The sequence below is a fragment of the Etheostoma spectabile genome, chromosome 1, assembly GCF_008692095.1.
Source record: "Etheostoma spectabile isolate EspeVRDwgs_2016 chromosome 1, UIUC_Espe_1.0, whole genome shotgun sequence".
Taxonomy (NCBI): domain Eukaryota; kingdom Metazoa; phylum Chordata; class Actinopteri; order Perciformes; family Percidae; genus Etheostoma; species Etheostoma spectabile.
This window is the reverse complement of record NC_045733.1, coordinates 10,507,564-10,530,325: the sequence shown is the minus strand read 5'-3', so window position 1 is coordinate 10,530,325 and position 22,762 is coordinate 10,507,564. Positions and strand designations below refer to the sequence as shown.

At 39.6% G+C, this 22,762-nt stretch overlaps 1 protein-coding gene across 1 annotated transcript in view; it reads left to right on the top strand.

Annotated features, from left to right (window-relative positions):
• The window catches only part of kcna4 (potassium voltage-gated channel, shaker-related subfamily, member 4), a 72,180-nt gene that overhangs the window by 47,470 nt on the left and 1,948 nt on the right, over nt 1–22,762 (top strand). Inside the window, exon 3 of the mRNA XM_032513311.1 lies at nt 16,341–22,730. The gene's annotated coding sequence lies outside the window, so the exon portion shown is untranslated. The remainder of the gene's footprint in view (nt 1–16,340; nt 22,731–22,762) is intronic.

Sequence of the window (22,762 nt, the reverse complement as noted above, 5' to 3'; positions counted from 1 at the left end):
ACAAGTGGCAGGCATCTATATCTGTTGTTGGTAAGTGATTGTAGGCGTTTCATTAAGTCACTGCTGAAGTGCACATGTGCAAAACGCCTGCGGGGGACCGAGATAGAGGAGGCTGGTTTGGAGGTGGTACGACGTGACTGACGGGGATGAGCTGATAATGACATTTTGGGTAAATGGCTCTGTGCTTTTGTTCACAGAAATTATGAAATTGTGCTTAATGTACCACAACCACAGTTAAAATCTGTACATGAAATAAACAACAGACAAAGTGTGACAGATTAATATTTTATCGTGAAAGCCTTAAGCAGTACAAATTCCAACCTTTAAGAAATCAGCAGTGATTCCCAACCAGCGACACTAGTACTCTAGAGGAGGTACTGGTCTGCAGTTACGTGGAAAGATTGTAGAGTCGCTCAACTGATGAAAAATGTAATATGATTAAAACACATTCACACATGGAGTCAGCTGTAACATGTAAACACTATGTGCTACTTAAAAGGATAATTCAGCACTGGAAAGATGAACATCTATTAAATTGGGTCATTTATGTAGTAAAAATGGGATTTGTTTTTAGAAGTTGGTGCCTTCTAGACCAAGAAAAGCCAGAAAATTTATTTTTGGCTCATGTGGATGAAAGACAACAACTCCCAGAATGCACTTGCTTCGCTTCCCTACGAGTCCACTCCCAAGCCACGCCTACCAGTTATATACATAATAGACAGTGAGGCAGTCAAGTCAACTCAAATGTGTTTTATTGTCATTTCAACCATATAACCTACACCAAACATCGCTCAAGAGGTGGTACACATTTAAAATATATCAAACAAATAAAAATAACATACAAAACAGGCTACATTTACTACACACACACACACACACATTGTAGGCTCCGTAAAGTTCAGCTAACGCATTGATAGCATTAGCGCTTGGTGTTAACACAGGTTATAAACACAGCCGTCACAAACTCCACCAGCGGTTAGCACTTGTTGTTTAAAAGCACCGCTTTCCTGCACCAGTCCGTGTCCGTGTTAACACAGCCCACCTCCACGAGTCTTACCCCCTATGGTCGGGTTGAAAACATGTGGAACTACCTGTCTGTCGTCCATAGTCTCTGGGCAGAAAGGTCTTCGATGACGCTGAATGACAATTTTTGCATCATCAGAGGATTTTTTTCAGACCCAAAATACAGAGAAATCTAGTCTCAGGGGGACATGAGGGAAGGAAGCATGGTCATTCAAAAATACTACCGGGTTTCTACGGATACAAAGCTTAATACTTATCAATATCCCTTTAACATACTGTATGAAAAGCTAAATGTAGTTAAATCGTTGAAACGTCCAGCTTCTGCAACTCTATGTGGTAGTATGCAACGGCAAAACTAGACCAAACCAACCTATACATTGCCATTTCTAATGTATGGAAATATTATTGTAACAATATCAATTTGTATGTAAGTAACACTGTCCATCCAGTTCAAATGCTCAAGTTTAACCCTATGTCTGAACAAAAAAGGTTTGGGAACTGCTGCCATATAGCATTAAACTGAGTGAGTATACAGCTGTGCTAGGTCTCTGTGAAGCTTTACTGAGAATAACATGCTCATTGTGACAATGCTAACATGCTGATGTTTAGCAGGTTTAATGTTAGCCATCTTAGATTAAGAAGTTAGCATGCTAACATTTGCTAATCAGCACTAAGCACAAAAGTAGAGCTGAGCTTGATGTCATGTACCAAAGTATTGGACAAATGAACATGTTCGCCTGATGATAGTCTTATATGACACATTTATAGATCATGAAAGTGATTATAATTAATCCTCTTGGGACCCTGTGTCTTCACAACATTTCATGGCAAATACATCTAATAGTTGTTGAGATATTTCAGTCTGGACCAAAGAAGTGGACCGACCGACATTGCTGTCCCCTAGAGACATGCTGCATGGCTAAAAATACACTATTCTTACTTGATAGAGATTCATTAAATACTCTCAACTGAAATGCACATGCAGTGCAATATTGATTGGGATTGACATACAGGTACAGTAAACAGACACATAAGCTGAAAACAACATTGTATTTGAGTTACATTTGTATTTTCTCCATTTCGAGCCTATTAATCACAGCAGTCAAAATGTGTTTTGACATTTTGGTCTCTAAACCATTTGTTCTGTCAGTAAGTTGTGGGGCTAAAAGATTAGATAAGAGCGGCTGTCTCTTTTTATCAGTGTCACAGAAAAGAAAAACATCTAAACGTATAGATTATTTGGCTGCTGGCATGGCAAGTAATTGGCGGTACCCCCAGTTTTTAGCTGCTTCTATGTCTTGTGTAATGCTACATAAACTGTACATTGGTTATGTAACTCAAAGACAGAACAGTACATTTGGACAATGGATAACTTCTCGCTCAGGAAAGGCTTGAAAACAACAATAACTAGGAAGGTAAAATGTTGTTTTGCTGTATTCAGTAGACCTCTCATTGTGTCATCTACATGTGTCGTTTATGTTGGACCAGAGCATTGCGGCATTAACGATGCTTCCTGACAACTGCCTCCATTTGTGTCCTGCCTTTAATTCACCGTGACAGTCTGCCATGGTGTAATGTGACTCACTGTGTTGCACATGTGCTTTCCAAACAGCACCTCTCACCCTCAGACACAAACATAAACAAACACACAACACCTGAAGCTTGGCTTGTCATGCAGCAGCTAACACATCTAATGAGTACTGTGCAAGCAGGAAAACAGTGATGGGGCCACTTGAGTTTGGGCTCCGCAGAGCGTATTCATGGACAAGTCTGGCTAAATGTACAGCGTCAAAAGAGCAGATGTGCACGTTTTTTTTTTCCCACAGAAAAGTGCTGACAGAAAGCTCGGTGGCAGGGTTGAAATGAGCACAGTGTGTGTTATGTCCCCGGCGTACATTGTGCTGCACGTACCGCCGATCCTGGCCTGAATATTTATAGTCTATCGTGTGTTCATCTGTGTATGTTTGTGTGTGTGTGTGTGTGTGTGTGTGTGTGTGTGTGTGTGTGTGTGGTGTGTGTGTGTGTGGTGTGTGTGTGTGTGTGTGACTGGGAAAGCCAGTGTGGATCTGAGAGCCCTGCAGGGGTGTGAGGCAAGAAACAGCAAGAGGCAGAATATCCCCGCTGCCTCTGGATTAGTGTCAGCAAACAGGAAGCCAGGCACCGTGCTACATGTGCACTCTCCTAAAGTCAGTCCCTGTAGGATTATTTTATTTCATTTTTCTGGACAGGTTTGTAACATAACCTCCCCCTCAAATGATACTGCCTGAAAATTACCTTTTAATCAGTGATGATTAACAAAAACAGATTTGGTGGTATGAGTCACTTGATAGGATTGGTAATTGCTGTAAAATTTGTGATTTGTGAAAAATTCAGTCCTTATGTGGTTGACATACAACGTGTATTTGTCTGGGTGTCAAACTGGAGCGATTTGTTAATCCTGCAAAATCTGCATCCGGCGATTTGAAAACTACCTGAGGGGCCTGACATTTGTGTCTCACTGTTGCCTCTGGGTGGTTTGTGGGTCATGATGGTTCATCATCTGCCCTATTGTTCTCCACCAAGCCACACAGGCTCTACCATGATTAGTGATTACTTTAGATCTCTAAGAGGTGATTCAATTATGTAAAATGATGTAGAGCTAACCGTTGTACCAGGCAGGTTTTGAATTATAGTGTTGTTTTGTCTCAGTGTTCGCTGGGAGTGTTGTTGAGTATTGTGTTGTTTTTCCATTGAGGTATTGTGAATATATTATGTGGACCTCAGGAACAGTAGAGTATGTTGTTGTTGTAGCAGCTAATGGGGATCATACTAATAAACTACATAAACTAAAAAACGATAAAGAATGTCTGAAATCCTTTGCAAAGGGGAGAGTCAAAAATGTGTTTGATAATTCCATTTAAGAAACATACTTGGTTTCTTCGACAGCGTTCGGGCTTTTTCTGAAAAAAATCCAACAGGTGATTTGCCTGCGAGCCTCTCGCTGTTGCTTTGATGATGATAGTTTAAAGTGCTTGTGACACACAGATCAGAAGAAGATTTAGATGAGAGTATTAACAAAATTACTTCAGCGTCAGAGAGGATATTCTCAAGGGAGAAAGCGCTTAAGTGCAAACTGTCATAATCACGCAGTTTAAGCTAACGACGGCTGAAGGGTGAGTTGACGGTTTTCCACCTGTAGCAGGTCTGGAGTTGTTTTGAGCCAAGCTGAATAACTAGGGGTAGGCCTATGGGAAATTGAAAGCAGAGCACACATGGACAGTCCTGAAATGATGAGCTTCTAGTCAGGGGCCACTGACAAACACCATGTCTCATCAGTAGATCTTGAAGAAATTCCCCCGACCCAACCTCCCTCTCTAAATCTCAGTGACACAATTTGCTGATTAAAATGATCTAAAAGATATGAATATTGACTGACAGGTTCATAGCACTAAGTACCACCACGTTGCCAGAGGAAGCACTTGCCAAACACGGTTATGTAACATCGAACAATCGAAACACTCCTGTATTTAAAGATTTTTTTGAGGGGGGTGAGGGTATTTTAAGCCTTTAATTCCACAGGACATATGAAGACATGAAACGGAAGAGAGGGGTGGGGGTGGGGGGGCAAAGGGCTGCAGATCGGAGTCGACCTGCGGTCGCTGCGTTGAGGAATAAACGTCTATATATGGGCACCTTCTCTATTTAGTGTACAAAAATCAAAATTTCTTTTGTAGAGAAATTCTATCAAATAAAAAGAAAGTATAGACAAAACACATTAAACATTAAACACACACACACACACACACACACACACACACACACACACACACACACACACACACACACACACACAGAGCTTGAAGAGGTTACATTACCTCGGCCAATAAGACCAGTGATGTATAAAAACAGATTTGCCACCTCAGAGGTTGCAGCAGGCTGCAGGGTTGATGTGCCGACAACGGTAACGAGTAATGAGAAGCCGTTATGTCTCATTTCCCAACTTGATTCTGCTGTAATAGTATTTACAGCCAATATCCTCACCTATTTGCCCTCTTGAAGAGTCTGTTCCGGTCTGAGGTACAGACATTACTGTTCTGTCTGTGTGGAAAACTTTTTAGCTAGACACGTCTCTGGGGGTCAGAAGGAACTCACGACTAAAACTAAAGCTGTGCTTCTGTTGAATGAATCTCAATCACCTGGGGGTCAGGAGTAGATGTCATTCATCTGGCTATACTAACATGAAAAAAAATATTCCATTAGGTATCTTCACCCAAAGGAAGTGGTGGTCCCCAAATCACATAATTTAAGATATTAAAAAGCCTAAAGTACAGAAATGGATTTGATGAAAAATTCAGAGCTTTCTTTAAAGATGCCCTGCTACAAGTATTTCATTACTTTGTGGTAATGACTGAAGTTCTACCATGGACTTTTGTGAAAAAATGCCTTGGCTACCTTGTTTCAAGACATTCTAGTTTGCTAAAGAAATTAAGGATACGAAGACACAGCTCGATTTGTGGCAGTTATCATTAATATTCAACGAGCTAAGCTGCTTGATTCTTATGGGCTAACAGCTAGCCAATGAGAGCTTGGCTATCTACATTATTTACTCAGCACAACTGGGAGAGCTCATGAATAGTAATGAGCTCAGGCAACATGACGTCAGACTGACCAGCTGTTGTAATTGGCCTGATTTCTCCTCTTATTTCTTTTCAGTGGCTAGAGCTGACAGAGGAGGTAGCACTTCATTTTCACATTCACAACATAACAAACACATATGGACCTAACATGTTTCAAAAAATGCAAAAAAAAAAAAAGGGGGCACCTTTAACCAATCATTCATTTATCTTGAAGATTAAGTTAAATAAGCAATTTATTAAAAGTGAGGTAAAGAGGACAAAGTCAAAGTGCCCCTCTGCATTCTCCAATAAACTACAATCGTCTTCCAATGATTTATACTACTGCTAAGACTCACCAGGACCTGAGGCCGACGTTATCCTGGTGGCTTTGTTACACACACACTTTTACACTAGGAATGTTAATAATTAGCCTAACCGACATTGAGAATTTTGACTGATTAATCCTATTTTTTTTAATTTTACAACAGTTAAAAACAATAATGCACACAATGTTTTGTTTTGTTAAGAAGTAGCTACAGGCTAACTAACAGGTGTGATGAGAATTGTACACAAAAAAAGATCAATATAAATATTGTTGGTTATCGCTCGGAGGATGTTCCCCGAATCAATCGGACTTTAGCAGTACTGCAATAAAAAACTGTAGTATTACAGTTTTGTACACAAACAAATAAAATGGACACATTATGCACACACCTATGAAAACGTGAGGTTCATGGATTAACAACTAGACTCCAGACATTACAAATAGAATGAAAATGACTTTGTTTATATGCTCCAGACCTTTATTTACCCCCAGTATCTTCCAGGTTGAAACCCCTGCGTCCTGTAAATTAAATCTAACGGCGCAAAGCAAACAGGGATGAGGACCAACTGGATGTACTCTTCTTACATTCATCTAAAATGCATGTTTGATGCTTTCATATGTCAAACACTTTCACTAACATTAGGTTGGAGACGTAATTCAAAACTTGTGTACTTGTGTGTACGTGTGTGTGTGTATAGTTCTCTGTCTGCAGTCTTTGGACCTGGCAGTGGGCTGGCAAAAAGTAGCACAATTTCATCCATTGTCTTCATCACAGAGGTCCTCCAAGAACACCTGAGCAGCGGCCCTTTTTCACTGACATTATGCTCATCTGTGGCTATTTAAAGCAGCTATATTGGCATTAATTTATCACCCATGTACCATTGTTGGCAGTGATATCACCAGCAAATGTCAGGAAGGTGATGAAAAGTCAGCTCACAGACACTGGCTTTGTTCTTCCAGATTACAGTGACTCTCTTCGTTCTTGGCTTGATGGATCTCTGCAGTCATGCTTGTGCTCTTGTCCTTATCTTAATCATTCACTGTAAGGGAGCAATACCTAATCTGCTAATCTTGTGTTGACCACTTGGCTTGTCTGCAGCTGTTAAGGGGCACAACACCAGACCTATATGAGTCACTGAACAAATCTAAAACGTGATTTAGAGGTCTCGATGAGGCTAAACTTATGACTGCAAGGAGGAGATAATATGTGAAGGTTAGTTAGGCCGCGATTTAATCAAACCCTTTCGGTGTAGTATCTTAAGACCCTTTGGTAACACATGCGGACATGTACCTAAAAACACTTGATCTGTTTCACATTTGCTAGGTACCTCAACAAAGGAGTAACGGGCGGAACAGGACAGAATGGTTCTATTGGTAGCATCCACAACTTTTGACCGTGGAAACGCAAAAATAAGTCCGTAACAAACGTAACTGAAGCGGACGGCTTGGTGGAAACGAGGATATAGTTAGTTTAAATCTTAAGAAACAAAGTGTTGTTTTTCCAGTGAAGTGAATTTCAGAAATCAGGTGAAATAACAGGTGTTGAGTCACTTGGATTTATTAACTCTATCAACCCCCTGCAGTTAGGTTATTATAAATTCAACCTTTGGGGCTGTAAAAATCATCTCCCATTTAATATCATACTTGCAGGTTTTGTCTCTTTCAGCTCTCAACTGGATGCTTTCTGCAAACATCATAATGATTTTATAATGATTTTCAATCCAATTTGATGGAAAAACTGCTCCTGGGCTTTGAAATTGGGAATAGTTATAGTTTCTGGGTGGCAGGTGGTTTTATAGATCCAAACAGGTTTAAACTTGTTCTTTGCCTTGAGGAGGCAGTGCCCCAAAGTGACAGGGTGTGAGTTTTGCATGTGGCACTGAAAGCTGTCCTGCAGACTGTAGTGAAAACATCCTGGTGTGCATGCAGCTGGCAGGTCAGGTAGATCATAGACAGGTACAAATGATAAATCCGTGGATTCTCCTTTTTCAGCATTAGGAGTCTAGTAAATGAATATATTGGGTTCTTAGTATTTTCCAGGCCTACGTATTCAGAACAGGCGTGAGGTTTGGGGTGTCCATTATGGACTGACAGAAGACCTTTCTAGATATTTCTCCTTTATCACTGGAAGGGCTCTAATGATAAACAGTAAATGTAAATGTGCTGTATTTATATAGCGCTTTTCCAGTCAAACTGCTCAAAGCGCTTTTACATCTACAGGAAACATTCACCATTCACACACATTCATACACTGTGGCCAGGGCTGCTGTACAAGGTGCCACCTGCTCATCAGATAAACATTCACACACATTCACACTGCGATGCGCAGCACCGGGGGCAACTCGGGGTTCAGTGTCTTGCCCAAGCACACTTTGACAATGACTGCAGGGGCGGGGATCGAACCACCAACCTTCCGATTGGCAGGCAACCGCTCTACCACTGAGCCACAGCCCCCACCGGATTCGGGGGGATTTCTCATTGTACCAGATTATTGGCCCAATCTCAAAGTCCGGACTCAAATACAAAGTTCTAGCAAAATTTACCAAAATGTCCCAATGTGAAATTTCAAAGGGCGTGAGGGTTTGGGTACACACTTACAGAGCCCTTTCTGTGAGTCTGCATCAATGCAGACTTCTCCAAAGGGAATTACCCACAGTTCAAAGCGTTGTGACATTTACACCGGAGACCATAGGGAAATCCAGAAATTACAAAAGGTAAACAACAGCACCACACACGACCATGGAGCGGACCTGTTATCCAACTTGTAAAACAAGAATTTGAAACATTTTGAAATTTCTTGCCCATTGGGCCTCACACACTCACTCACTTAGCACCTGAGGTCAATTAAGTCTGTGATTCTTTAGTCCTTAGTCCTCAAGGAACACTTTGGGATTGGGTCAATGTGTCTTTTGGGAGAAACCTGCATGCAGTGTACACATGACGAGGTAATAATGCAAAATGAACCTGCAGAGACTTGAAAAGTAAACTTTTTTACTCAATGTAGAATCTTCTAAGCAAATAAAAAAAAAAGTGAAATTTAGTGTGGCTACAAAAAGTCAACTGATAGCCTGAAAACAGCGTAGAACAACTCAGTATGAGACAGAACGCACTGATAGATAATATGCACAGCTGCCATTTCAGAGACGTTCCTATGCCTGTTCACATTTGTACAGTTTTTAGCTCCAGTGTTGTGTGTTTCGAATCAGTCCTTTGACAAACAGCTGGATCACCCATTCAACTTGTTGGATGAGCAGGGCAGCACAACACATTGTTGAGCTTTGTGAGATGTGTGCGTTGGTTCCACTGTGAGCCTCTGTAACCCACAGTTACCCATAACATGTATGTGCATCTTTGCAGGAATAACATTCCTACTGTTGATCTTTATGCATTTAGCCGTAACTGCCACTGTTTCTGTGATTACTTTTGGTTTCAAGTGTTTGAAGTGATGCATATAAAAAGTATGTTCATTTGAACAGCTGTAGGAGTCTCCCACAGCTTGTCCGTGTTTGCGTTGTATTGCTTAAGTCCTCGTTTCCTGGATCTCTACAAGAAAGGCAAACCCATAGAGCCACATTTATGGAAAGTGTGCCAGGTTGAAATGAACCGGAATTATCCTTTAAAGATGAACTGAACTGAAAAACTAACTTTTGATAACTTGTTGGTTATGGTAATTCCAAATGAATTACACTAAAAAAAATTATTTAAAAAATCAATATAGCTTTTTTTTAAGCAACACAAAAATTGCATTTGTTAGTGTTAGAACGCTGATAATATCGATGACGTCACTGGCATGGTAGGACCTGCGAAGGTATGTAGGCATTATGGCAAGCCCTTTTAACATTTAAAAGCTAAGTTCGACTATCCGGAATTAACATTGTAGATAGCAATAACGTCTTTATGACTAGTCGTAATTACATTTCGGATAGTTGCAATTGTCATTCAAGATATCTGTATCGTGATTGTGACTAGTCAAAACGACAGATAGAGATATCTGTAATTCAGTTTTGACTAGGCAAAACTGAATTACAGATATCTACAATGACGTCATTGAAAACGTTAATCAACGCGTCACACATCTTAAATGACAATTGCAGATATCTGTAATTCAGTTTTGACTAGGCAAAATGAAAGTTAAAGATATCTCAAACGTCATTATGACTAGTGCAAATTACTGGGCATGACGTTGCTCTATTTTAGATACGTGATTTCCCCTCCCCGCCATAATAAAAGAAGTGGTAGATTAAGTAGAAGTTAATTTCCTTATTTCAGAGAACGGAAGAAGAAAGAGTCATGGCGTTGGCTTTAATAAAAAAACAAAAAAAACAAACAGAAAATGGCATGCAATTGAACGAGCCCTCACAGAGGGGATTTGTGGAGAGAGAACGTCGTTCTATTGAAAACTGTGAAAGAAATCTCGGAAGAATTGAACATATGCGGAAAGTAACGCTGAATCCTCATTTCTTGGTGCCAGCTCCTGTCTTGCACGGGCTGCAGCATTAAAAAGACGATTAAACACGCCTTCGCCCTCTGGCTGCTCCGACATGTTAATGTGCTAATGTGCTAATTACACAACTAACAGGTGCTAGCTATGTGATTTGATGATTTGAACAATGCGCTCTGCTCCCGCCTGTGGGATGCGGGCCCAATTTGCATAAAGATATCTGCAACGTCATTTTGCCTAGTCAAAACTCTAATTCAAGATATCTGTAATTACATTTTGACTAGGCAGAATGAAAGTTAAAGATATCTCAAATTTCAGATATCTCTAATTAAAATTTATTTCAAGATATCTATATCTTGAAAATAGATATCTACTATTAAATTACGAATATCCCTAACTCCAGTTACAGATATCTACAACGTCATTTTGACTAGTCATAATTCCAGTTACAGATATCTACAACGTCATTTCGCCTAGTCAAAACCTAATTTAAGATATCTGAAAAGGACCATATAGATATCTTGAATTGAGTTGAATTAAAGATATCTTGAACTGGAGTTATGACTAGTCAGTATCACATTGTAGATATCTCAAACTGGAATTACAGATATCTACAACTCAGTTGTGAATATCCGTAATTCACATAGTGGATATCTGCAACTGAATTGTAGATATCTGGAATGATAAACCACGTACAAATGAATGGCAAACGTGATGTAATTTGTCCTAGGAAGAATGTTTTTGTGGATATCTGAAATTACAATTGTGGATAGGAAGAATGTATTTGCGGATATCCGAAATGTTCTTTTTGACTAGGCAAAACTGAATTAAAGATATCTGCAACACATATCCAGTCTAGCTTTTAAATGTTAAAATGGCTTGCCATATAGGCATCGGCTGCAGCACATAATATACACACAAGAAAAAGTCATTTTAATGGCTCGGATTACGCATTTGAGCCTGTGAGGGACAGGCCTGTAGTGTCTGACTACCACCACAGGGAGGACAATCAGTTTCAGGCTCCACTGAAGTACAGGATCGCTTGGGGGGGGGGGGGGGGTGACAGTGACCGGTGTGTGTGGGTGCAGTTTACTGTCATGTACTCTCCTTTATTGTCTCCAAGAACATTATGCATTTTAGGAAATAGACTGCTTATATATCGTGTCCATTTAGAGAAAATAGAAAAAACATGGTTAAGGTCCTGTTCGTTTACGAAAATAGAGGCAGATAAATGGAAAATGTAATTGGACGCATTACTCTAATGGGATCGCTTGTTAGCTGCACGTAGGAGTTACCCCAGTTTGACCAAAGATGCGCGGAGGAGTCACGAGTTTTGCGGAGTTGGCAGATTTTTACAATGGAACTAGCAGCTGTTTCTGCATCAACAATGTGCCCTGAGACGGCTAACATCAGCTAGCTTCAGGGTGATTAGAGAGGGACGGTGGTATCTGTGGTTTAGCTAGCGGCTAGTAAACGCATTATTATGGGTCTGTGATATCGTCGGAGTCTTGGTTTATTTCTACAGCCTGTGGTCGGAGTGCTAGCTTGTGGAGTTTGTCATAAGAGCTGCCATCGTATTTAGCTGCTAGCCCTTTCCCTCGGTCGGATTGTTGGTATCTAGCTTGGTGTTGTGTCTCAGTAATGCCCAGTGTGTCAGTCTCTGTTTTGTTGAACGCTATGAAGCCGACACGTTGGGCTTTATTTTTGTAAGTGAATATGTTCGTGTTTTGTGTATGTGACAACAACGTTACACCCAGCCCTTTGCCTAGTAGACTTCAGAGTAAGCTGACAACCGGTAAACATACCGCTAACTACCTCTCTGTCCTCTGCCTGCCGTGAGCGTTTCAGCGCCCTTTCTGCGGCAGGTAGCATCGGGGGTGTTACTAGCCGGTGGGTTATCGGTCTGCCCTGAACTGGAGACTGCAGGCCTCAGGTTTCAGTCTGTTGGACTTAACCTCTACAGTGACGCTGTTGTATCAGAAGCACAGCTTTCCAAATAGTCTGTCGCTAAAAAATGCTCCAGACTGGAAATCCAGGGGCTGTCGGAGGGCTAGCCCGTTTTAAGGCAGCTAGCTGCTAGCCATGACTTGAGGACTGTTTTTTCCTTGTCAAAGGTAGCCTGTGGAAATGGGTCGTAACCCCAGCTGCCTTAGCCCTATACAGGTCCTTACTGCAGCCAGGGGCAATACATTATGACCCCCTTAGTCGTCTTTCTTTCCGTTTCCCAAGCCATATGTCTGCTAGCCTCCGACTCTTTGTATGCTGTTCCTATGGCTGCGCTGCTATTGCTAGTTAGCCACGGAGTAGCTTACCATGCCAGTGACGTAGTAGATTGTGGAATTCCAACATGGCGGCGCCCATGTTACAAAAACAACACTTTCAACTTGCCATTTTATCCCTTTTAACAAATTCACCCATTTTAATAATAGTACCAGTGAGAAGAAATAAAATACATCTGTTATATCACCAGAATTAAAATTCCAGTTCAGTTCCTCTTTAAGGTATAGTCATGTTGGACAGCTGAAACGCTTGAAGGTTAGGGAAAGATCCGGGTTATGTTTGATAGAAATTGAGTAAACATTGAGTGCAGGTCTGTGACAGTACGCAAACTGTGACAGACACAATAACATCCATCCACCACCCCCAACTTTACTTTACTCTATGCCTCGCTACATAAAGAGCACACCACTTCCTGCTGCGGCATCGAACTTTAGACTTAAATCCCGATGTGAGATTGTTCATTCTTACAGATAATGACCATTTTAAAATATTTTAGCTGTCACTGAAAGGGCTATTATTACAAAGGACAATTAATGTGGTTATATTAAAACAGTTGCAACAGTTTGACAACCATTTCTGAAACTCATGGGGCTGAGTCCTCGCTCTTTTCCCATTATTCATCTTCAGTGAACTCGTTGCAACAACGACAACATATGACTCCCTCTAATATTACAGCCTCTCATTAGGAGATAATGAAGCTTAATCAGAATCAGCTTTATTTGCCAGGTATGAGGACACGTACGAGGAATTTTGCATTGGATCATCATTGCTCACAATGTGCTTACACATTCAACAGAAACCACAAAACAAAATAAGACAAATATATACACACTAATACATACACACTCTAAACAGAAAAAATATAGACAGGTTGAGGCAATAGTGCAATGAAGAGTGCAAAGTATGCAGGAGTAAATTATGATAGTTATTATTTTAATTGTGGAGAATAGTGCAAAGGGTGCTGGAATACATAGTATTATGTTATTATATTACAATATGAACAGTATTAACAGTATGAACAATTCTGAAATAGAGAATGAGAATGTCAACTAAATTAAAATTAAATATATCTACTCAGAAAACGAGTGTGGTGTTTATACACTTCACTTTGAACCTCAGCAGAGATCCCAGCATGGGTCACCTGTCCTCATGTGGCAGCAGCACGAGCGTATCAAGAAGCATTTCATTCAGTGTGTGTTTTGGTGTGATATGTTTCCCTACAGCTGTAGGTTGCCCACTTTAAACTGTACACACACGGGATCTGCTTTCACGTCAACCCAAACACCTGAAAAAAAGGACCACTGTGCTCTATTCTAACCAAATTTCTTTTATGTTCTCAGAGTGGCATTTAAGCCTCAGCATTAAATAAGCCTGAGGTCACGGACACTGAATAATATCACGGATATCCTCACATCTCACATGAATTCACCTCATGGCTGCACTTCAGTAATTTAAATCCCTCTAACGCTCTGTATTAGTGCTTATACTGACTTGAATATTGGATTGTGTATTTGTCCCTTTTATCATTACAGGTACAGGGTATTCTACAGAGTATTGCAATGCAAACAACCACAGGTTTAGCTGTACAGTCTTAATAAGGGAATAGATACACTCAGTATGTTAGTTCTAATTGCCTTGTGCCTGCTGCAGCTATGATTGCAGACAGAATTTCTCCAACTCCTGGGAGACTTTGTGGAAATCCTCAAATTACTGAGGTGGAGAATTATACAACAGCTGCTCTGTTTAAAGAGGACGCTTGTCTCTAATAGTCTGCATCTTAATAAGCATAAATAGTGATGGCACAGAACAGTTATACTGTGCTATGTTTTGTCCTACTGAGTGGATGCCAGAATAGCAAACACTTTGTGAAGAAGGAATTTAAATTTAAGCTAAATCAGAGCTACAAACACAGCTACAGAGGAGGGTTATATCAGGCCGAATCAATGCTACCAAGCAGCAACTTTCTTTTGTGTTGATTTGATTTCTCTTTGTTAGTGCAGTTTGCCTTCTGTTTCTTCCTTTTGAAGACGTGCACATGCAGTTTGCCTGTGTTTGGAGGAGATGGCCATGGTTTCCCAGGCTTTGCCCACTGCATCTGCTTGGAGTGCACATATGCTGCTGATTTGTATTTACCCAAATATCACTCACCTTTATAGCAGTGATTGTAACAGTTATTAAATTACTTACAATTTGATGTAAGTTTTACGGCCCACTTTTTGTATATATTTTATGTAGATTTGCGAGGCCGGTTTGTTCTATGAACATTTCCTTGTGATCTTCTAAATCATAAAAGGAGATGGCTGAGCGTATTAAAATGTTACAAGTAAATTGTTATTGCTGCCTTCGGGACATCAAAACAAGTCCTCTTCTGATCTGACGCCCAATATCTGTGCTTTCCAAAAAACTTTACAAATCACTGTTGAAAAATGGCGATGATGTCTTATGATGAGACAATACTGTGGTTATAGACTTAAAGTTTCGGGCCTAGGCACAAGAAGAACTTGGTTAAATTTAGTGAATCATTGTGGTTTGGGTTAAAATGAATTTGTTAAGGATAGGGTGCCTCTGTCGTTATGGTTACAGAAATAAAAGGTATGGAAGGATCGTGGTTGTTCTGTTGCGCTAAAAGAAACTGATTTTAAGTGTATTATCCCTTCTGCCATCCATCTTCTGTTCTTCATAGGTCATTGTCTATGCTTTTCTATGGCTTCATGACTTTGTATGTTTTTGGCATATTTAGATATTGATAACATAATGTATTTATTACACATTCTACATATAGTTTCCAAGTGTATAGGATTTTAGTTATTTTCATGGTGGGATTAACATTGCTTTTTTTTTTTTCTTCTCCTGTGTATTATGTATTTGTTGACAACCTGACTGATACCATTGCCTTTACAGGGATAAATAAAGTTGTGTTGTGAATTGACATTACTATTAAGCCCCGCTGCCCACCAGTAGACTCTTCATTACAACTTTGTTTGAATCAACAGAGCCTCATTGTGATTCTGGTGGAGATCCCAAAGCCATCAAATATGTCTGAAATGATTACATTACACAGTCACTTTGTCTAATTTGACTTACTTTAAGACGGTTACATTGGTAGAAGTCATCAACAATTGTAATTACCAAAACAAACAACAAAGAGTGTTCAGTGCTACAATACAAGCGCTTAGACATCTGGAATATTTACAATTGACGGGATGGTGCAGGCATGTAATCAAGGAACCTTTGGCTTGAATATTTCACTCTGTAATAAACATATATCATCAATAAAGAGCTTAAAGAAGATAGATGAAGAAAATAGATGAATATGATAGAAAATAGGATGATTTTAACAACCTTTGAGCTACTTAAGGGTGAAACAGAAGGGGAAACTGTATGTTAAGGGGTAAATATTGGAACAATATTTTCATGTAACTAAAACCTGTATTATACTGTGTATAACAAACCTCATACCAATGCCCTCTCTAGGTGCTTCAGAGGGAGTTGCTGCTTAATGACCCTGATGATTATCTTAAGTTTGAAGCATCTTGCCCAACCTCTGGGTGGGAAAGGAAAATATGCACAGTATCAGTCTGGCGTTTGGATTAAAATTGCTCCAATCTTCAGGGTGCCCTTTTCTCAAGAATGATGATAGACTTGCATCCGTTTCCTGTTTCTGTCTCTGTTTCAGCGCTGCCAGTTACAAGGAGAGGAAGTATCCCCCACAACTCTGGAAATTGCAGCGCACAAGCAAAACATTGTGACTGGTCATCGCCACCACGAGCGGAAACTCAAAAGCAACAACTGGACAGGACTCGGGACTTGAACAGGCGGGGACGAGAGCTGCTGCGTGACATCAGTAAACAAACCCTCAAGGGTTGAGACTGGAATTGGCAAATGAGTAAGTCGTGGCCGAAAATGAATGCCTTAATAATACACATATACAGATGTATGAAGTGATGAAACTAAGAGACTTATAGTTCAAAGATGTTTTCTTTACATGTGAAAAAAAAGTGTCTTGTAAGGAACAGATGTGAATATTTTAATATGATAGAGACAATGTTTGGTTGTAACGTCGACATAATGTTTTAGTTGGGTCGGCTTCGTAGGTGTCATTGGTTACTAAATGGTGAGTTTGCTCTCTGCTTATGTGCAGTCAGCAGTTCGACTTAATATATTTTTTATCTTGTTTCATAAAGTCAACCAAACAAGGCTGGCCTGAGTTGCTCACTCAAATGCTTGCGACAAACTCTTAATTCACATTGTGTCATAACACATAAAAACCCTCATTTAGAAAGTGTATGGAGGGTTGGGGGAGACTGTATAGAGGGTTAGGGGAGAGATATGAAATATATATATATATATATATATATATATATATATATATATATATATATACTGGCTCAATGCAACACACTAAAATACATCAGAAGAACACCCTCTTACATTAAGATCCACATACACTAAAGCAAAGATGTCAGGCACATAAACACCATCATAAATATCTGCCACACTCACTTTCTACCGCAGAAAAACAGCAGGGTGAAACTCGCCGTGAAGATGAAATACCTTAGGTTTTTGTCTCAGATGCAAATTTAGAGCTGACCAGCTGCTTTGTTGATATGTTTTCACTTTAACTGTATGCAAAAGTAACATGGACGTGTGTTATATATTTTTTTAAACCTAGCCTTGATAATTACATAACCAAAGGTGAAACCCTGAATTTATTGTATGTTGTGGACTTCTGGAAAATGTTGTGATATAGATGCACACTGAATAGGAAAATATGTAAATAGCAGACATTTATACTGTTGTGTCCTAAGACGTGTTGCCCATCACCCATAATCCTCTGTGTTTGGTTTGTCCTCGCTGATACAATCATGTTCCTCATATCGTTGCAAATGCTGCTCCAACATTCTTCATCGTTTTTGCTGTTTTTCTGTTTTCTTCTTCTGCATACTGCACACAAAAAATCTGTCTACTCATCCATTTGGCATACTACAACAAGAGGTTGCTGATGTTTGTGCAGCTTTGCCACAGAAGCATTGGGTTTGGTTACCTCTCTTTGACCTGCGATGTTGGCTGTGAATGAAATTATTAGAATTTGCCAGTTTTGTTTTGGTTTTTGGAAGTAGTAGTAGGAGAAGTTATTTCACATATTTTACTGAAGGCAGTATTTTATTTACCTATATTTCTCATCAAAAAACATCCATTACATACTATAACGGCACTTAAATGTGATGTCTTCATCTTAGTGTCTGCTTCCTCGACTCCGAAAGAAAATCCAAAGTTCACCTTCTTGCTCTTTTTCCAGAAATGTGTATCTCAATAGTATTCCTCAGACAAGCTGTTTACTGAATGTTCCAGATGTTTCCTTAGTGTCCGAAAAAAAACTTGTAACCACAAAATAGCCACAAGAGTTTTCAAATAGATGTCAATTGTTTACTTTGGAAATCATTATGGGGAGGATGTTTTTATTGGGAAGGAGAAGACACAAAGTACATTTTTCGTTTCTGCGTAGTAAAACAGGAATAGCAGAATACTCTCGGAAAAAAAACAAATCGGCAAGTTGTAACAATAAATAAAGTAAGAAAGAAAAGAAAAAAGTATGACTCACAGTGGATTATAATATCAGGCTGTATCTGTCAGTTAAAGATTTGTTTGGAGAACAAATCTCTGAAATCCAAGTTAATGTAAAAATGAAGTATTAGTCATTTTAGTCCAATAGAAAAACCATAAAAGGGAAAGCAAAACAAACACATTTTGGCCAATAATGTAGACTTAGTACTGCTTCTTTATAAAATTATAAGGAAGAATTAATAAGCTGCATTAACAAAAAACTTTTATTATAGCAGGAAATATTAAGAAAAACTCACTTTTTCAGTGCTTATGCATACATCTGAATATCTGGAGTGTCAACCAATCCCCAAACTGTGGAATATGAAAATCCAGTCACTTTTATGTGGGCTCGATTTGAAAACATGGGATTCAACAAGCCATTCAGATGTGGCTCACCTTCACATGCAGGCTTAATAGAATACACCCCCCCCCCCCCCCCCCCCCCTTTGTCTGAGTATCTCCACCCACGGGCTTGAGAACTACATTTGGAAAGGCTGCGCCCTATTTTTCTCACAAGCTAATCAGAGCAGAGGGGGCCTTAAAGAGACAGGCACTAAAATGGAGCAGACAGACATTGGAACATAAACATGTTCTAGTAGAAAACCTAAATACAAGTATGAACCTGAAAAAGGAGCATGATATGTCTCCTTTAGGAGTAATAGAGTTCAAATTAAATTGAACTTTTAAGGCTAAAATATAGCTTGGGAAATAAACGTTTGCTTTAGTAAGATGAAAAGATTGATACCACATGTGTGTGGGTAAAATAAATATTAAGCTACAGCCAGCAACCAGTTAGCTTAGCACAAAGACACATATATATATCTATGCTTATCATATCAATGTCTTAAGCTGATCACATTAATTCCTTTGTTTTTGTATCAGCATTTGGACCAAGTTGGGGTGTATCTGTTGGTTAACCAGGAACCCCAGGGTGTCAAAAAGACTTGCCCCTGGTAAAACCACACCTTGTTGTTGTCATAATTTGGTTTTTGTAAGAATTAAACAAGCCAGACATACAGCAGATTTTCTTACCATTGGACAGAGCCAGGCTAGGTGTTTCCCTCCCATTTCCAGTCTTTATGCTAAGCTAAGAAGCTCCTGGCTGTAGCTACGTTACAGACATAGCCAACTTTCTGCAAAAAAAAAAAAGGAGAAAAGTGCATTTCCCAAAATGTAGAACTATTCATTTTAGAGGTAAATTAAATAAAAATAGAACCCGTCTGTAAAGAACAGAAGCAATTTTATTACACTAATCTTGTCAGATTATGAGCCTCAAAGCACAAGCTGTTCTTGTACTCGGGGCTCGGCCAGCCAGAGGCCTCATTTCTGACCTGAAGTTTTGACTTGGTAACAGAGGCGCCAGCCTGAATGTTGGCTCACATAAAGATCTGAGATGTAGCTACTACAAAACCAACAGGCAACAGGGGCAGATGCTTCACTGCAACAATACTGAGAGCCAAATTAATCCATCTAGTGACATGTTCAGCTACAGCTCGGGGTGTTATCACAAAGCACCATAAAGACACTAAGCCGAAGAGTAATATATGCCCACAGGTTACTGAAGAGAACAAGAACAGGATCCGCCTGATTGATCCTCGAGGCTCACACATCCAATAAAGCAGAACAAACAAGCACCGAAGGAGAAATCTGTTTAACTGGACAGTCTCTAATCCATTTCCTCAATCTAAGAATTAAAATGATGTATTTGGTTTGAGGCTGCAATTATGTTAAATTCCACTTCACTTACATCTGCTTTCATCAGGAGGTAAGTAGTGACCCATACAAGGGCAGTGTGCTGTACTGTATGAAGCAAGAAGATAATGAAGGTCTATGGGCTGATTTTGAGGCAGATTGAATATTACAGGAAGAAAAATAATTTTATCCTCGTGTGTGAGCTAAATGAGACTCTGAATAAAAAGTAAATAAATAATCCACACGGATATTTATCAAGAGGTCATATTCTGAGTGGGCAAGGATTAGTGGGAAAATATCCACATGAGACTAAACAACAAATCAAATAGTTTGACTTGGTGCTGCTAGATATACCTGCAGTAATAACTTTTGTGATGCTGTTGTGATTCAGCACAGCCAATGAGCTGTTAGAATGGTTAACAGTTGTGTGGGGACACATGCAAAACAGGGCGAGAGAACGTTTTTGACATTAGGATCATCTCCGAGCTGGAAAACTCACCAGGGCTACATTTTAAATATTCCTAAACATGAGCAAAAAAAAGTCTGTCACAGCTACTGGACAGAATAACTGAACTCATTTAAAAGAAAACACTTGTTTGGAATTGATTTAGGAAGGGCTAGCTCTGTGTGCATATTGTGAGAAACCGCTTTTCGGTTGAAGCTCATGTATATTTCTGAGGCCTGAACGACTGAGACTCAAAATCCTCTGTGCTTATAACAGAGCAACTAGGAATCAATAGCAATGGATTTATTCTAGAAAACAACTAGAACTGACCATAGATCTAAAGCCATGCAAAACAACCCAGTGCAATTTAGTGATGTAGTACATTTTATTCTACTTTCAGTGTTACCAGATTTAACCTAAAACAGCCCCATTGGATTGTAAAGCCTGCTCAATCTTCATAAATCTCCTCCCATTTTTAATTGCCATATGCTGTATATAAAAAAAAAGGTGCTGGGATGAAGCTTCAACATTATCTGCTTTATTTGTACAATTAGGAGAACCCCAAACCACCCAAAACAGGGTTAGAATTATGAAAAAAAAGTAGTGATTGAATGTTAAAATATTATCATAAGAACGTCTTTAAGCTTTTACAGGTCATTTATCTCAGCGCTATAACTGGATAATAACTTGAATAGGAAAAAAGGTTTCAACCTACTTGTATTAAACGGAAATGTTGTATTTTATTGATCATCTGTCATCAGTTGTTGGGTGTCGAGCCGAGTCTACTAAACTCAGTGCATTGCAATCCTTAACCTACCACCCAGAGGACGCTTCTCAAGATTCACTGGAAAATAATACAATAGTAGATTAACAGGGATGACGATGACACAATGAGAGCCGCTAGATGGCAAAAGGGTACTTTGCAACAATAGTGTGAGTTTGAATGCACCAATAGTGTAACAAGGTGCACCTGAAAGCACCATGGAGTCCCACCGGAGCCCACGTGCTTTACCTTTACCTTCGTTGTTTGTTTACATACCTCACTCATAGGGAAGCCAAATGTTGTCACACTGGTGACTTCAGGCAAGCAGGAGGATTTTTTAAGCTTTGTTGTTTCTCTGTCATCTCTGGCAGAGGCCATGGTGTCTAGAAAAGCCAAGCTGCCGGCTACCGGTAAGCTAACGTTACCCATGCGTCTTAGCTGCATACTACTAGCCAGTGTGTTGTGCTTTTTTTCTTTGGACGAGCACAAGTAGGCGGGGGTGGAAGGAGAGAAAGATAGTGCGGGAATCACAAATTACAAGCTGCCCAAAACAATTTGTTATCTGCCCAATCAAATATTAAGTAGCCAAACTATACAGAAGACCGCCCAATCTGGCAACACCGACTGCTTTTGCCATAGTGATCAGGATGGATATGTAGATACTGAAACTACTATTGACACATCTGAGTTAATTGTTAGTGTATTGAATTTGGTTTAAAAAAAAATCTCACTTTAAAAAAAAACTGACTAAACCCAATATCTTAGCATTGAACACACGCAGCGCAGTTTAATGTTACGCACTACGGACACATACATCCAGAGAGGTAATGCATTAGTCTGAGGATAAAAACTAAAGTGTTTACTGTAACATCCACAGTGTTGGATAACACCGGGAACCCGTTTTATGTCTTAATCTCCTTATAAACAAGGTGGCTTATGAGGAGCACTGCAACCCAGTGACGCAGTTTGTATTTGTTTAGTACTCTCGCTGGATATTATGTGACTGATGAGATTAAGGAGGTTGTTGTCTGCAGAACAGTATGAGGTCTTTGGTGAAAAATGCAATGATTACACTTGGCTTGGTGGTCACATTTGTATTAAGGAAATTGTCGCACGTACGAGAGAAATAAATGCTTTGCAGAAATCATTTGCATGTGTTAAAAGGCCTTGGTAGATACAGCTAATCTATATCGCATATCGCTCAAATGACTGAGTTGATAACAGGGTTACCACACAGCCCTGGATCTGAGAAATACTCAGTGGTCACTACTTCTAACAGTCATTTAAGTAATAATTAGAAGATGCCACTTCCTTTGAGGATTATGATATTGATTAAATGATAAAAACCTTCGTTATCTTCAATATTACCCATACTTAACTTTGTTATTTTGGACCAACTTTCATTTCCTGGCTCATAGTGTTTTAAAGCAGTGAGGTGACCATGTTGAGCTAAATCAAGAAGAGGAATTATTTGCTTCAAGTGCTAATCGCTAGAAGGGAATTAGCATTTCTACCTATTAAACTGCAGTGTAGGGGGTGGTTGGAATGCACACACACACACAGTGAGTTCAGTGCTGGCAAAGTTTCTTTGAGC